Source organism: Harpia harpyja, chromosome 17, assembly GCF_026419915.1.
Source record: "Harpia harpyja isolate bHarHar1 chromosome 17, bHarHar1 primary haplotype, whole genome shotgun sequence".
Lineage (NCBI taxonomy): Eukaryota > Metazoa > Chordata > Aves > Accipitriformes > Accipitridae > Harpia > Harpia harpyja.
In genome coordinates, this window is record NC_068956.1 from 30,474,293 (window position 1) to 30,490,577 (window position 16,285).

A 16,285-nucleotide genomic window follows, 5' to 3' on the forward strand; every position below is an offset into this window, starting at 1 on the left:
ATATTCTGGTAAAGAAATCAAAATTTAATCACATAGAAGAGTTAGGTTTGATTAAGAAGTAAAATTGTGAAGCGTAACGTATAGGATTGTTACGTTTGAAACGTAGCCATAGAAACTTTAGGAACTGCGTTACGTGTGACTATTGGAACCTTAATATTGTTAAGGTTGGAAATAGCTAACCCTAGAAACCTCACCAGGAAGTTACAGGTTTTTCTATGTTCCTTTTCAAGAAACGAAGGAAACCGTCGTGGACGCCAGTTTGCTGCTTGGAAACCCCCTTACCCTTCCCATCTTGATTTGAGTATCGAAGATTCCAGTCAGTAGAGCTAAGTGTAACTGACCAATGATTGTTTTTAAATAAGAATATTGATAAGCTTATATAATCAAAGGACCAATCCTTAGAAAGGTTAAATTTAAGAACGAGCATAGTATGCCTTTTTATGGAAAGAGCTTACGTAACAATGACCTGACAGAAAAAGTCTGTAAAAACTGACGGATTTTGATACTAAGTGGGACACGCCTTTGGAGGAGCGATCCCCCGTGTCCCCAGCGCTGCGATAAACGAAGTGCCCGCTTCTTAACTTCACGTTGGTGTTAAGGAGTTCTATTCCGGATTTCGGTAACGGTTTTGGCGACCCAGACGGGACCTTGCGAGTGAGACCGGACGAGATCGAGTGTCGATCAAACTCCGGCCGGCGCCGAGGTATTCTCGGGGAGAACCATCGCCCTCGACTCACAAAGCTCCTCGCGGCGTTCCCTGGAAAAAAGGTAAGGCGCTGCTTCTTTGGAATTTGTTTGGAAAGCCTGCCCGTGAGGCGCGGCGAAAGCTTCGCAGGGTTGGGGCTTGGAGGGTACCCGTTTGCAGTGGAAGCCTAGGCGTCTGCCCCTAAGTCGTAAGCGAAAGCTATTGCTGGGTTGGACTTTGTGTATTATTTGGGACAACTGTCATTTGCGTTTGTTTGGTATTTGGGATTTGAATGTATATAAGTATAATGGCACTAGCAAAATTGTTTAAGAATAAGAGTGCAGGAAATAGAACTGCTGATGAAAAGATACCAAAAACATCACCGTTGGGATGTTTATTGGCACACTGGGGTGAATTGCAGGAAAAATGGGAAACAAACAGAACTTTGAGTTATAATACTATATTGCAATTACTGTTGTTTTGTAGGAGAGAGAGTAAATGGAATGAAGTGCCATAGGTAGATTTGTTCTTTTTAAGTGAACGCAGCTGACGGGGACCGGAGGGGAGTCTCCCAGCAGAAGCTCTGGTTACAGCTAAACTGGGAGAACAGAAAATTGAATTTGAATTGACGCTAGAGTCACCTTTTCAGTTTTAAATACCTTAGAGGGAGAGTTAAGTTTTGAAGAAATTGGTGGTGTTGGTGCAACAAGTGAACGAGAAACTAGACCCTTCTTTAAATCTTTAACAATGAAATTAGGAAAGCAACGGGTCACTCGGCAGTTTTTGTACGTGCCAAATTCTCCTAAACTCCTGTTAAGGGGAGATCTACTGGAGAACTTAGAGGCAGAAATTAAATTAAAAAATGGAGAGATTAAAATTTTAATTCCAGAAACTAAACGTATCGAAGCAGTGGCTTTGTTGTTACAGGATGGTTACCGAAAGCAGAAGATCATACCAGTCAAAGTATAATGCTGTAATTCCAATCGTCTGGACTGGGAAGTTCCCGGTAAATCCAAAAAGCAGAACCTGTGAGACTTGATTTAAAGCCAGGATCGAATCCGCTAAGAATTAAGCCATACCCCCTAAAACTGGAAAGCCGGAAAGGGTTAGTATTGATAATACAAAAATTTTTAAGATATAAATTGTTAACAGAATGTGAATCCAAATATAACACCCCGACCTTGCCTGTTAAAAGGCTAATGAAAAAGATTATAGATTAGTTCAACACCTCAGAGCAATAAATCAAATAGTACAAGATATTCATCCGGTAGTAGCAAATCCTTATACTTTGTTAACAACCCTAACAGAGAAACGAGAACGGTTCACAGCGTTAGACTGAAAAGATGCCTTTTTCTGTATTCCCTTGGATCCCAACAGTCAAGAGCTTTTTGCTTTTGAATGGGAAAATCCTGAGACTGGGAGAAAAAGACAATATACACGGACAGTCTTGCCTCAAGGCTCTAAGAATAGTCTTACCATTTTTGGAAATCCATTGGCACGAGAATTAGAGCTTTGGAAGAAAGAAAATAATCAAGAAATCTTGTTGAAATGTATGGATGATCTGTTAATTGTAGCTGAGATGGAAGAACAATGCACAAAGTTAACTATTAACTTTTTGAACTCTTTGGGAATCAGTGGATAGCGAGTGTCAAAAGAAAAAACCCAAATAACCCAGAAAGAAGAAACTTATTTGAGTTTTAAAATCCTAAAAGGACAGAGACAATTAGGAACTGAGAGCAAAGAGGCAATTTGTCGTCTCTCCGAACCTAAGACTAACAAATTAATGACGAGCATTTCCGGGAATGGTTGCGTGGTGTCACCTGTAGATTATCAGTTGTGGCTTGCTGGTCCGACCTTTATAGGAGCAGCTCAAAACCTCAAACGATGGATTGGACTGATGAGACAAGGGGAGTCAAAAGAATCTCAGTAGACATAATAAAGGGGGATGAGAGATGATGTTTAGCGCTTACATTGTTGAAATTAGCTGAGGCAAAGACAGTCTTTGATAAGAAGAGCTGGTCCCAAGGACCAGCCAATGAGGTAGAGACAGCTCCCGATAAGAAGCAGGAGCAGGCCCCAAGAGCCAGCTAAGACCGGTCTTGCGGCTTGGGTGAATACCAAGAAATCACTGAGCCTGCGCAAGAAAAAAGGTTACTAGCGGTGACGAAGAGGAGTCATCTCTCTTCATCTCTGCGACCACCAGACGACCACCATAAAGAGGCACTGCGCAAGCGCAGTTGAGAGGAGACTATGGAAATGACCTCTCGGAGCTAATTTTAATAGGAAGCGGGGATAGGTCACGCATATGTATAGGCGTATTGTGAATATGTAACACTTGACTGTATAAACTTGAGACAAACTGCCGAGTCGGGTGCGCACGACTTTGGTGGGACTACCCCCCGTGCTGCCCAGCGCCGGATGAACATACCTACTTTACAATCTCACTGACTGCGGAGTCTGTTTTCCGCACGTCACTGATGCCGAGAAAGCTACTTTCAAAGAATTGAAACAGGCTGTAATAGGGGTGCCAGCCCTAGGCCTGCCAGATCTCACAAAGACATTTGAACTTTTCACTCGCGAAAGAAGAGGTATAGCTCTGGGCATCCTGGCCCAATATTTAGGGCCAAGTGGGCGAGCTGTGGCCTACTTCTCGAAGCGATTAGATCACGTGCGTCTGGGATGCTCCGGTCGTCTGAGAGCCGTCGCTGCAACTGCGCTACTGATCCAGGAAGCTCGTAAGTTCACCTGAGGACAAAGGATCGCTGTACGTTTCCCATACGATAACTGTTGCGCTAAAACAGAAAGGGGGGCATTGGTTATCCCCTAGCAGAATGCTGAAATACCGAGTGGTGTTGCTGGAACAAGATGATGTTTACTTAAGAACTACTACCACCGTTAACCCTGTTGCGTTTTCAACAACCGGTCAAGTTAAAGGAGAACTGGAACGTGACTGCTTGCAGACAATCGAAAGAGTTTACCCCAGCTGACTGGATCTCTGAGATGTGCCGCTAGAAGAAACAGACTGGGAACTCTATACCGACGGAAGCGGTTTCATCTGTGAAGGAAAACGTTTATCGAGATAGACAATAACAACCGAGGAGGTAATTGCGTTGCGAACTTTGCCTTCGATGATATCTGCCCAAAAGGCTGAATTGAGAGCTCTTATTCGAGCTCTGGAACTAAGTCAAGGAAAGCGAGTCAACATTTGGACAGACTCAAAGTACGCTTTTGGAGTAGTACGTGCGCATGGAGCGATATGGAGAGAGAGAGGACTGTTATCTGCACAAGGAACCACCATTCAGCATGCAGAACAAATACCGAAATTGTTAGAAACCGTTCAAAAACCAACAGCGGTCACGGTAACGCGCTGTAAAGCGCATCAATTAGGTAAGACTGTTCCTAACGCAGGTAACCGACTGGCTGATAAAGCTGCTAAAGAGGCTGCAGAAAAAGGCATCCTAGCGCTAGTTCCAGAGAAAAGTATAAAATTGCCTAAAGAAACTCCAAATTATAATGAAAAAGATGGAAGAATTAATTGTTAGATTGCAGGCTAACAAAATGAAACAGGACAGGCTGTAATACCGACAGGTCAAATAATAGTCCCGCCCACAATAATAAGAGAAATTGCCCGAGCTGAACATAACAAAGGCTATCGGGGAACAGAAAGTAAAATATGACAAAGATTGTTTAAACAATTATAAGCGGATGTGAAATTTATATATAAAATGATCCCCAAATCAGTAATAAGATTATCTTTGGAATTATTAAATAAGGAAATTTTTTAGGGGAATACTAGCAAATTGATTTTATAGAATTGCCTTGAAAAGAAGGATCTACCCTAGTTTTAGTTGATCTCTTTACTGGGTGGCCCGAGGCTTTCCCTTGTCGCACCAACAAAGCAAGAGAAGTAGTTAAAGTCTTGCTCAAAGAGATAATACCAAAATATGGGGTGCCTGTAAGAATGTCATCTGACAATGGCCCTCATTTTATAGCAAAGATGATGAGACAAGTTGAGCAAAATATTATCTATAGATTGAGACTATCACACCCCATATAGACCACAAGCAAGGGGGGGCGGGGAAGAAAGAGAATGAACTATACCCTTAAGCAACAGTTGAGTAAAATTTGTCAGGAAACCTCACTCACTCACGTGGGTTAAAGCCTTACCCATGGCTCTATTAAGAATCAGAGTATAGCCAGAAGAGAAAGAAAATTTAAGTCATTATGCAATGTTATATGAAAGACCGTATCAAGAGACCTATGTTCTGAGTATCTTGAGTGGCTTTGGAGATATGTTTTTAAAAGGTGTTATGATTTCTTTAAGAAATTCTTTTCAAGAACTTCGTCAGTATGTCTCCGCAGCTGGACCCTTAGAAGTGGACGTAGCAGCGCATCCCTTCCGACCAGGAGATTGAATATATATAAAATCACTGAGAAGTGGAAAGGACCGTATCGAGTCATTTTAAGAACGCTTACAGCAGTAAAGGTCTGGGAGAAGAACCTTGGCTTCATTATTCAAGACTAAAGAAAGCACCAACAGGAAATTGGAAGTCTAAAGAAACTGGCCCTTTGAAACTGAAAACCTGTAAGTAAGTTTCACGTTATCTATTTGGGAAAATAATTGTGTAAAGTTTATAATATTGGGGTTGCTATTAGGAATATTGTCAAGGGCAGTAATCTTTTTGTGTGTTATAGGGTTTAAGTATTTTTTTTGAGGGGTTCTAAACACAAGATAAACAAAATGAAACAATTATTGTTTGAGCTATTAATCTTGATATTAACCGTTTCTGTAATTTTGATTAAAAAAAAAAAATTCTAGTTTTGGAATTGATTCAAAGTTTTGTAAAGACACAAAATTTAACCTCGATAACAGCCTGCCTTCCGATTCCAAAGTCAGATGAAAATCTAGTTCCGTGGAGAATACTGACATTGAATTTAACCAAAACTTGAGAAAAGACGTAGAACAATGAGAATCATTTTAGCAAATTAAATTGGATGGATTTAAAAGGCAATTATTTTTTTAAATTTGAAAGAAGGAATTATAGCATTTTGAATTATAACATTACCAAACCATCCACCTCACGGACAAAAGAATTAATTTATCGCCCTTCGGGAGAGACTTGTACAAACACCCCTTGGGGCTGTCAGCTGGCAAAACCGTAGAGACAAGTGCGAAAAGGAACTTGGGATCCTATTTAAAATATAAAACGATGTTTGGAATTTACTGGAGTTCCAGGATCCTTGTTAGATCCACCCAGAGTCAGGACCATCTATGGAAATTTAGATTGGTTTAGACAAAGAGAGAAAAATCACACATCCTAAAGAGAAGGGTATGAAAGTTTAGACTTGCAACTCCTCTGACCCCAAAATCCAAAGACCTTCTCTAGTAGCTAAAGCTCTAAGATGGGGGATGTATCTGTAGAAAGTGGAATAATATTTTAAATGATCCTGGCTCCCCTCTTAATAATGGAAAAAAATTAGCTTGGAATTGACTGTATTAAAGGACAGGTGAAAAGTTTAGGGTTAACTGTTTGGGTGACTAGTGATGATATACGATCCACTCACCTTTTCCTGAAGGACAAAAGCAAATAATGGACTTTAGACTTAATAACTCTCTCCTCTCTCTGGAAGAAATCTCCCTTGTGGCCTCGACGGTGGACCTGGGTAAATCGAAAAGATGATACCTGGCAATTGCCAAGTCTTAGAACTAAAATAAGACGGGTATTAAAATCTGTATTTTTACCCCAGTGAACAGCTCGTCAAGAGTCATCTTACTTTGACATCTTTCATTCCATAAACGAAGCGCCTGCTTCTGAACTTCCCATGGGTGTTGTGGAGTTTTATTCTGGCTTTCGGTACCACAGCTGCGGGCCGGGGCTGGAGGAGCCCCAGGTGCGGGCAGTGAGGCTGATGGCGACGGCCCCTCCCTGGAAAGGGGGGGCTGCCGGGGGAGGGGCCGCGGCGGGGCCGGTGGGAGCCCAGGCAGGAGCGGAGCGGAGCGGTGGCCGGGCTGCGGCTGCCCCTCGGGAGAAGGTGAGCGGGGCCGGGCGCCCCTCGGACCGCGAACGTCCCAGGCGGGGGTGGCCCGGGGGAGGTGGGGGCCGCCTGTGCCGAGGCCGGGGGGGGCGGGGCCGGGGCCCGGGCCCTGGGGGCTCGCGGGGGGCCGGGAGCACGTGGGCCGGGGGGGGCTCGGGCCCCGTGGCGGGGCTTGCGCAATCGCCCGGCGGGTCCCGGGGAAAGCCCCGAGGAGGACGGCGGGGTCCGTGCCGGACGCGCGGAGCGGCAGCGGGGCGGGGCCGCGCCGTGCCGGAGCGGCGGCGGCGGGCGCTGCCCGGAGCCGGGCGGGGGGTGCCGCGCCGTGCCGGAGCGGCGGCGGCGGGCGCTGCCCGGAGCCGGGCGGGGGGTGCCGTGCCGGAGCAGCGGCGGCGGCGGGGACTGACCGGAGCCGGAGCCGGGCGGGGGGTGCCGCGCCGTGCCGGAGCCGGCGGCGGGAGCGCGCCGGAGCTGCCCGGAGCGGCGCTGGGGGCTCGGCGGGGACTGCGGCTGCGCGGGCGTGGGGGTGGGCGGAAACGGAAGCGGCGTCCCCTCGGGGCATGCCGGGAGCTGTAGTTTCCGCGGACTCGGCGGCCGGGCAGCCGCGTGGCTCTCGGGCGCGGCGTAGTCCTCGCTGCTGCCGCCGCCGCGGCCCCCGGAGTGCGACCAGGTCAGACGCAGGAGCGTTGCCGGTTTCGCGTGGTTTTCCGCGGGCTTCCCGCTGCGCCCGCTCCCTGACCAGCCCTCCCGGGCGCATGCGCCGTCCTGCGCGTGGGGCAGCCCGGCGTTCGCGCGCCGGCTCCGGCCCCTCCGGCGCATGCGCGGTCCCCGGGAGCAGCGTGGCGGCGCGCGGGTCTCGGCGGCAGCGGGCGAGCGCCGGGACCGCGGGTGAGGCGAGCGATCCCCTCCGGCGGGGGCGGGGGCGCGGGGTGCCTCCTGCCCGCTGGCCGCCCGGGGCTGGCGGGACGGGAAGCTGCGAAGCGGCCGCCGCGGCAGGCTGCCGGTCGGCCGGAGGCGAGCCGGGCCAGGGCAGCGCCGGGGAGTTCCCCGAGAGAGAGCCGGTAGAAGGGAAGAGGGGACGGAGGCGGGCACCCCCCAGGCGCGGCCAGCGGGCGCCTGCCCGAGTCGCCAGAGCTCCCCCGGCCCCGCTCGGCCCGTGCGGCTGCCCCCAGCTCCAGCCCCTCCCCCGAAGCCTGCGCTGTAGCCGCAGGCAGCCCCGAGCCCTGTCGCGAGGGCAGCAAGCTGGCCCTGCGGTGGTCTCGAGTCTCCCTTAACGGGGGTGCCGTTAGCAGCGGCGCGGGGGACGAGCGGCGTCTGCGGAAGCCCCTGCGGAAGGAGGGGCTCCGGCCAGGGTCGAGCTGCGGTAATAACGGTCACTGCTGCCTCTTTCCCTCTCCCAGAGGCCACGCTGTGGGTGCGGTTGTCCGTTCGTCCCCTGGGGATGCCGTTGACTGCAGCAGCCTCAGGCTTGCGTGGGCTGTCTCTGCCTGGCCTCCCTCTCCTCGCGGCGCGGGAGCGCAGAGGGACAGGCGGAGCGCTTACTGGCTGTGGGCAGGAGCTGCGGAAGCTGGAGAGGCCACAGAAAGGTAAAGAAGAAGCAGCGGAAGGCCGTCTGGCTGGCAGCTGCCTCCCGCTGCAGGCAAGAGAGAGCCTGCCTCTCCGGGTGTGGGAGCATCCCTCCTCGTAGTCCGCAGCAGGTCAGACCGCCAGGGTCTGTATGCACGACCAGCAGCGGGGTACTGCCACGTAGCGAGCGAGCGAGGCTACGTGTCTAGGAGGCCTCATCTCGTAAGAGCTGTGAGACGCTCGCGTGTTCCGTTACGTGGAGGACAGCCAAGCGACGGGAGTTCCAGAAGAGGAAGGGAGGAGAGAAGGAGAAAGAAGCGTCTGAGCTGGCAAGGTCTCCTGGCAGCTCCAAGAGCGAGAGCTGTGGTGAGTCCTGGGCCCTCGAGGCCCTGTCGCTCGTCTTGTGCGTCCCGGTCCCTCCCTCCCCCTCTCCTGGCCCCCTCGCTTTCCCATGCTGCTGTGACGTTTGGGGTTTTTTGGGTGGTGTTTGTGTTTTTTTGTTTTTTTTTTTTTTTCTTCCCTGTATCTCTCCTCTTCTGTCTATTCTCTTGTCCTGCTCCCTCTTCCTCTCCCCCTTTCTCTCTCTTGTTCGACTGCCCCCCCTTCCTTTTTCTCTCTGCGTTCTTGTCCTGCTCCCTCTCCCTCTTCCCCCCCCCCGCCGCCCCCCGTCTTTGTCCTGCAGCCAGTCGCTGTTTTTTCCTTTTCCATCTCCTTGTCCTGATCTGCATCCACCTCTTTCCCCGCCTCCCAATTTCTCTGGCCTGTTCCCTGGCGTTCTTTTCCTCTCTGCGCCTGTACGTGCCGCTCTGTGTCCCTGCCTTCCTATCTCTCTTCTTTCTACTTTCTCTTTCTCTCTCTGTCCCTTTGTCTTGCTCGCTGTTGCTGTTTATTTTTGTCATTCTGGATCTCACTGTCCCCGTCCTCCTTCCTGTTCATCTCTTACTCTCTCTGACCCTTTGTGCTGCTTCCTGCCCCTTTTTTATTCACCCTCCCTCTCTCTGCAGGGCTCCTGATACTTCTTTTTCTAAATTCCCCAACCCCCTGTGCTTCTCACGGTCTCTGTCTGTCTGTCTCTCTCTCTCTCTCTCGTTGTCATTGTTCTTGTCTGTCGCTCTGCCTTGCTTCCTGTCCCGTCGTTTCTCGCTGTATACCTTTGTCCCGCTCCCTGCTTGTATTTGTATTCCTCTCTGTCGTGAGGACCGTCCCAGTTTTTTATCTCCGTCCTGCCGCTGTCCTGATTTGTCCTTCTCTGCCATGTTCCCTGTCCCTCTTTCTGTCTCTTTTCCTCTGTCCCTGCTGCTTATTTCTCCATCTCCGTCCAGACCCCTGTCCCTTCCCCCCCTCCCCGCCCTGCTGTCCCTCTGCCTTGCTTTCTTTTGCTACCTTTTCTGTCTGTCTCTCTCTGCCCCGTTCCCTCCCCCGTCCTTTCTAACTGTGTCCCCCTGTCCAGCTAGCTGTCTCTTCTTTCTTTTTTCTGTTCCTCAGTATTTTTTTCTTTTTCCGTATCTCTCTCCCACTGCCCATCGCAGTTGGTTTTCTCCCCTCCGATGCTGGCCTGCTCTTTGTCCCTTTTGTCTCTCTTTGTCCTCCTGTCGTGCTCCCTGTGTCTATTTAATCCCTTCATCTCTGTCCTGCAGCCCGTCGCTGTTTTTTTTTTCTCTTCCGTCCCTTTGTCCTGCTCCCCGTCCTTGTGTCTCTTTCTTTTGGTTCTGCCTCCCGTCCCTTTTTCCTTTCTCGCTCCATCTCTCTGTCCTGCTCCCTATCCCTCTCGCGCTCTCTCTGTTTCTGTGTCCGTCTCCTTGCCTCTCCCCACGTTCTCTGTCTTGTTCCCTCTTTGGTTTTCTTGTTTTCCAGGTGGCTGGGCCCGGCTACCCGCGGGGGTGCTTCGGCTCGGGGGTTTGGGGTGGGGGCCTGGCCGTGGCGGGGAAATAAAGCCTGAAACGGCGATCGTGAAGCGACGCCCTGCCTGTGCTGGGGCTGCCCCGCAGAGGCGTGGGGCCGGGCCCTCCGCAGGTCCCGAGCACTCCCCAAAACTGCGCGTGGGGCCCCGGGGGTGCAGGGCTGTGGGGTGGCTACGCTCGGCGTCGCCCGTGGGCGCTGCAGGGTCAGAAATGGAGAACAAGTTTTCTGTTCCTGGGGCTTGACAACAGGCTCGCCTGGCTGATTTTGGGGCTCGGAAACAGACCGAGCTGCTGCGCGGCTTTGGGCCCAGAAACAGAGGTCCGGCCCTGCGTTTTTGGGCCTTGAGAACAGGCTCGGCAGCCGGGTTTTTTGGCTCCCAAATGGGCCCCGAGTCAGCCGGCGTGGGGGCCAAAAGCGGGAGCCGGCTTGGCTGTTTTGGCAGGCGGGTGGGAGGGTGTGGGGAGCTGCGGGGGTAAGCAGGGGGTGGGCAGGGTGCGTGGACCCTCCCTGGAGATGGGGGTCTGGTTGTGTCGGACGCCGAAGTTCGGGAGGCCGGCACGCAGCAGGCCGAACTCAACATCTGCGATGGTCTGTGGGGGGAAAGGCGCTTTTCAGACCCCACGTGCCCTCTTTGAGTGCAGCTCTTCTTTCTGCGCTGCTCAGAATATTTGTTCAGTAATTCATCGCCCAAACTAACGAATGTTTATACGGCGTGTAACTCTGATGTTTAATCCTAATGCTCCGGTTTTGACAGCAGTTGATATACAACCTTATGGAAAGCCCAGGCCGTTGCACATAGCTGGAGCTTGTAAGGAGAAGCAGCTGAAATCAGCCGGAGCTTCACCGCGGAGCTGGGGCTTCAGTGAGCCAGAACTGTAGCAAGCGGGAGCTGGAACGAGGCGGGGCGTCCGCTGTCTGGAGCGTGCGTTAGCCAGAGGCAAAAGTACCTGCGGCTGGAACGAGCAGGAGCCGCGATGAGCTGGAGCGTCTTTTCGCTGGAGCGTCCGTCGGCCGGACCACGCTCCCAGCACGGCTGAAGAGCGGCCCGGCGCAGGCAGGGCTGTCTGCAGCGAGCGGCTCCGAGCAGCAGGGAGGTGAGTTGTCCTTCTGCCAGCGGGGAGACCGGCCTCTTCCCTCGGGGATGCGATCCACGCCACGCTCCTCTCTCTGCGTGGAGGGTCTCGCCCGGTCCGTTCCCGCGGGCAGAAGCGAGGTGGGGGTCCCCCGGCTCTCCTGGGGCAGCCCCCCCCCGCGAGGGGGTGCGGGCGAGGTGTCGTCGTCCCCTCGGTACCGGGCAAAGGGGAGAGAAACCGGCCGGCGGGAGCTCCTGGGGTGCAGAGCCCTTCCGGCAGAATCCTCCCCTGTCTTTTCACCGCTGGCTGGGTGTGACAAGCAGGTTCATTTCTTTGTCTCCTCTTTTCCCAGTGTCACCTTCCGCGTCACACGAAGAAAATCCTGCGTGGTTAATTCCGCTTGCTGCTCAGGTAATCGCACGTATCAGGCTGGGGGAGCGGAGAGAAGCACTTGCGAGTTCGAGGGCACTACAGATGCTCCACGTTAAACCCACAGAAAAGGCAAATTTGCTGCTAGTGCAGAAGAGCTGATGGAAAAATTGCTGTTAACAGATCGTGCCCTGTTCCTGAACTGGTCCCTTGATACGTTTGTGTTTCAGGTGAAAGAACGAAATTTCATGTCTGGTAAATTCAGAGCTGCCTGTTAGCTTCTTTAGGGTCGAGTGTTTCTCTTCTCTCTGTTCATACTGATTTTATGGGCAAGTTGGAGATAGCCTTTTATTTTTTTATGTATAACTGAATTTTTAGGAATATGTGGTGTCCCTGTAGTTCACTTTTGAGCACCTAGATGCCAGTAGAAATGTAATGGGTGAAACATGATGGAAACGGGTACTTAAACTTGATTTTTGTTTGATTTTTTTTTTTCCCTTCCCCATTAAGAGTGTTGATGGCATGTTGTCCCGTGGCACAATCCCCATTCCGTTCAGCGGAGTCTTCAGTCTAGGCCTTTTAACTAAAAAAGTTCGTCCTTCCAAAAAAGGACTAGTCGTTCATCGGACCGAGGCGTAGACTTGGAGAGTCGCTTAAGTACGTGATCGGAATTAAAGCCAGCTTTCAGTTAATGTTGCTGCCGTTGGTCTTTGCTTTCATTGCTTTCTCCACCACTCTGTCATGGTTGGGAGCTCTGAATCGTAATTTTTTTCAGTCTCTAACACATTCCACCCCCCCCCCACCCCCCCCCCCTCAAAAAAAAGGAGAGGCAGTGTCTAAAAGTTAATTACTTTCCTCACAAATGCGTGAGTAAATAAAATCTGAGTTATGATGATTAAAACCATAAAAATGACGCCAGTCCTGCAGATCTGGACTATTTCTGAACAGGCATTCATCTCACGCAAAAGTCGTCAGGGTACGGGTCACCTGCGCTTCATGCTCTGACGAGACAAAATGCTGAGGCAGGGATGAGCTCTGAAAGAAAAAAAAAAAAAAAAAAAAAAAAGGATACAGGGTCACGGTTTTGTTTTGTTGTTGTTTGTTTTTAAAGAGTGCATTATTGACTGGTGCCAGCCTGCAGAGCTCTTCTGCTGCCTGACCTCTCCTTCTCTTTCATGGCTGTAATTGTCATTTGGATAATCGTAGAAGAGCAATTAAGTTACTTGCCTCTGTGAATGTGCTGGTAATACCAGGAAGGCAAATGCTTGAACCAGTAGTGAATAACTTGGCTACAAGTAGAATTTCTGAAGGAAGAACAGCAGCAGCAACAGGAAGCAAATAGCAAGTGACCAAAAATTTGCGTGTGTCAAACGCATCAAAGCTTTATTGCCAAATGTTGTTTGGCAATATGTTCCAAATGGCTTTTTTTTGGTAAACGTAAATTTTCAGGAAGTTCAGGGTTGTGCGTGGCAAAACGTGTCCCTCTGCGTACGCATCCTGCTGGGTAAATAGCATGGGTCACTGGCAAGTCCAGCGGCAGGGCTGTTGTTCCCTACTCTCGACGTTGCCGTAGTAGCGTTGCGGTATTGAGACCTTAACGGACGGGCTGAGGAATGGAAGGAGAATGCCCGTTTTCTGTAAGGGCTCAGAATGCCGACCCTTTTCTCTGCCTGCCGCTCCCCTGCGCGTGAGATGAAGCTGTTTTATTTTTCTCCCTTGTTCCTGGTCTAAATATTTCTGGAGCTGTTGCTGCTGTGGGTTTGCAATTTGTGTTGCTGCGTTTTTGTAGCATTCTAGCGATGGGTCGTTTCTACTGTGGCGAAGCATCGAGATACGGTTTTCGGTTTAAAGCGTCAGAAACTACATTCATCGAAACCGGTCACTGGCGGCGTAGGTGAAACCGATCTGGCGCGTGCAGCTGTGCTCGCAGGGATGCTCGGTGGCTCCTCATCAAAACGGCAAGGGGTGTGTGTGTGGACATCTGTAGGGTTGCGCTCTGGGTCCGAGAGCGTTAACGTGTTTTTGCTGTTGGAAGATGGAATGGAGCGTGTGCCTGTTAAATCTCAGGGCAGTCAAAAGCTAGGAGGGACCCTGAGCGGGTTTGGTGGCGCAACTGCTGATTTAAAAGATCTTGACCGTTTGGAGCAACGGCCTGGAAAAAATCATTCCTTTTTTGCAACGAGGCAGTTCACAAGGACAGATGTGTTGCTGTGCTCTTTAGCAAAAATACTCAACTTGGGACATATAGGGTGATGAAGTCTTGGCTATACTAAGGCTTGAGAAAATGTATGTAGGTCTCTATGTCTGTCACCTGCGTGTATCTAGGAAAGTGAGTTCTAGTGAAACTAAAGTTACCAATGAGTCAAAAAAAAAAAAAAAAAAGAAAAAAAGCACAGTTGTCTGAAAAATGCAAAAGCTTTAGTGGCCTGTGTCAACAGCTGTACCGAAGATGATGCAAAAATACTTTTTGCTCTGCTCAGTCGTACTGTCTTCACAAACCTTCGCAAAAAAAGGCAGCTTTGGATTCCTACCCAGTTTTATGCTAAAGTTTTTTGTTTTGTTTTGTTTTTTTGTTTGTTGGGGTTTTTTTTTCCCCCTCTCTCAGGTGGACGTCAGCTGCCACCATTTCACCGTGGTTGCCCTTTCTTCTGCAGTGAAAGTACAAGACAGATGGAAAGATTCCGTAGTGGTCTGCAAGTACAAGGTACGCCTACGATGTGTGTCTGCATTTTTCCAAAGGTACTTGTAGTATGGACTTTAAAGTTAACATTAAGAATGTGCCAACTCTCCTTCCACATTTTTTCTGTGAAATACTTTAATACGAATACTAAAACTAAGGTCTGTTCTGGAGCACGTTACGCCTACGCCAAGTTGACTTCCCTCTGTCTATTTCCTCTTCCTGAAAGCATGTAATCTTCTGTTTCCGTGCGCTTACTAGTAAATGATACCGTGAAAATAATTTTGTACTAAAAGAGGGGAGGAACTGTTCGTAAGAGTTCAGCTGTTCAGAAGAAACGGGCTTTGTTTTCACGATAAAAGCTTTATGCTTCTGCAGTCAATGAGGTTTTTTAAATATCTTATAGGAGTACTCGACAACCTTACTGAGATAACTAGCACCTGTACTAAAAGCAATCAAGGTCAAAGAGGAGACGCGGACAAAACAGGACAAACTGGCGTCGCTTCCGTGTGTTTTCCAGGTTTTCCCAGGAAGCATCAGCAGCCTTGTAACTAGTGACAGTGAGTCCTGAGGTGGTTTTGGTGAGTTACTGCTTCAGTAATGTATTTTTATTGGATGTATATAAACATGGGCACACCCTTTTAGTGTAAAGTGAATTACTGAGATTTATTCTTTATTTTTCATTTTGCTTTTTGAAGTTTTCCACTTCACTTTCAGCTTTATTCACCAAACAAGCAAGATGCAAAGCAGCAGCAGCAGCGCAAGGGCTGTAGCTGTTGCGGTGGATCCGTAAGCATAGATTCTGATTGCATACGACCTCGTCCCGCAGCCTCCCAGGGTTATCTCCCTGCAGCAGTGCTGTAAGGAAGGGAGGAGACGTTTTCCAACACCGGCAAGAGTGTTTACTTGTATGCTAAGAAGGTGTTCAAAATGGCATCAATTAGCCTAAATGCTGATTTTAAGCGTTCAAATCGCTCTTAACTTTTAAAGGAGCTGGTGTATTTCGAGCTGACCTGTTTACCTGGAATCCTCCTTTAGCTCAGCGACTCTTCTTGTGCACCCCCAGCCTCCGCTGGCAGGGTGGTATGAGAAGCTGGAAGGTCCTTGACTTAGTATAAACACTGCTTAGCAACAACTAAAGCGTCGGTGTGTTGTCAACATTGTTCTCATCCTAAATCCAAAATGGCCCTGTACTAGCTACTCAGAAGAAAATTAACTTTATTCCAGCCGAAACCAGGACAACCCCAAACCCCCTGATTCTGGGTCTGCAACGGAAAACACCGAACGAATTTGGGACTCCTGGGAAAGCCAAATCCACCTGGATTTGTGCAGCTGGAAAGCAAAAAAACCCACCCCATTTTCACGCACAAAACCACAACCAAAAGATCTCCCCTTTTTATGTTGTGGAAAAGCACTGAAACATACCCCAAACCGAGTATTTTGAAAAAGCAGAAAACTCCCCAGTTTGGGGAAGATTGGGGGTGAAGCACAGGCAGTTTGAGGGGCATTGCTGGGGGTCCTCCCAGTGTGGATGATCTGGTGTGGATTCTCTGTTGCGGGTTATCCCAGGTGAGTTACCTGCTGTGGATCATCCCGGGTGGACTCCCTGGGGTAGGTCATCCCCACCCGTGTCCCCCCGTGCACCTTTGTACCCTCCCCCCGTGTGTGTTTCTCCCCCATATGCCCCCCTGTTGCTCCGGCCTGCCCCCTTCACCCACGCGAGTTTTTAACCCACGCGAGTTGTTTCCCCCCGCATCCCCTGCTCTCCTATCTCCTGCCCGCCCCCCCCCCCCCCTATTCCACACACCCACCCCCCCCCATCATCCGTCAGGCTTCAGACCCCTGGCATGCTGCCTGCACCCCATTCTCTGTCATTTTTTTTTCTTCTTTTCCTTACAAGTTGTTGTTGTTGTTGTTTCTTTTTAATGATTCAACTGGTTTTGTTTCAAGCCACGAGTTTTCCCACTTCCGCCCTTCCGA

General features: G+C 50.1%; 2 long non-coding RNA genes across 4 annotated transcripts; one reads left to right on the plus strand and one right to left on the minus strand.

Annotated features, from left to right (window-relative positions):
- Positions 1-1,066: 1,066 nt before the first annotated feature.
- LOC128153519 (uncharacterized) lies at positions 1,067-6,440 on the minus strand. 2 transcript variants are annotated; one of them, XR_008238991.1, is made up of 3 exons: positions 6,251-6,440; positions 5,911-5,955; positions 1,067-1,767 (listed from the first exon to the last, which is right to left on the minus strand). It is a non-coding gene; the product is annotated as an uncharacterized LOC128153519 (long non-coding RNA). The 2 variants fall into 2 exon arrangements; XR_008238990.1 differs by lacking the exon at positions 5,911-5,955 and having other exon boundaries at positions 1,067-1,711.
- Positions 6,441-8,030: 1,590 nt separating this feature from the next.
- LOC128153501 (uncharacterized) lies at positions 8,031-15,672 on the plus strand. Of its 2 annotated transcripts, XR_008238982.1 has the most exons (4): positions 8,031-8,650; positions 14,234-14,332; positions 14,826-14,886; positions 15,023-15,672. It is a non-coding gene; the product is annotated as an uncharacterized LOC128153501 (long non-coding RNA). The 2 variants fall into 2 exon arrangements; XR_008238981.1 differs by lacking the exons at positions 14,234-14,332; positions 14,826-14,886; positions 15,023-15,672 and adding exons at positions 11,612-11,670; positions 12,139-12,203.
- Positions 15,673-16,285: the final 613 nt, after the last annotated feature.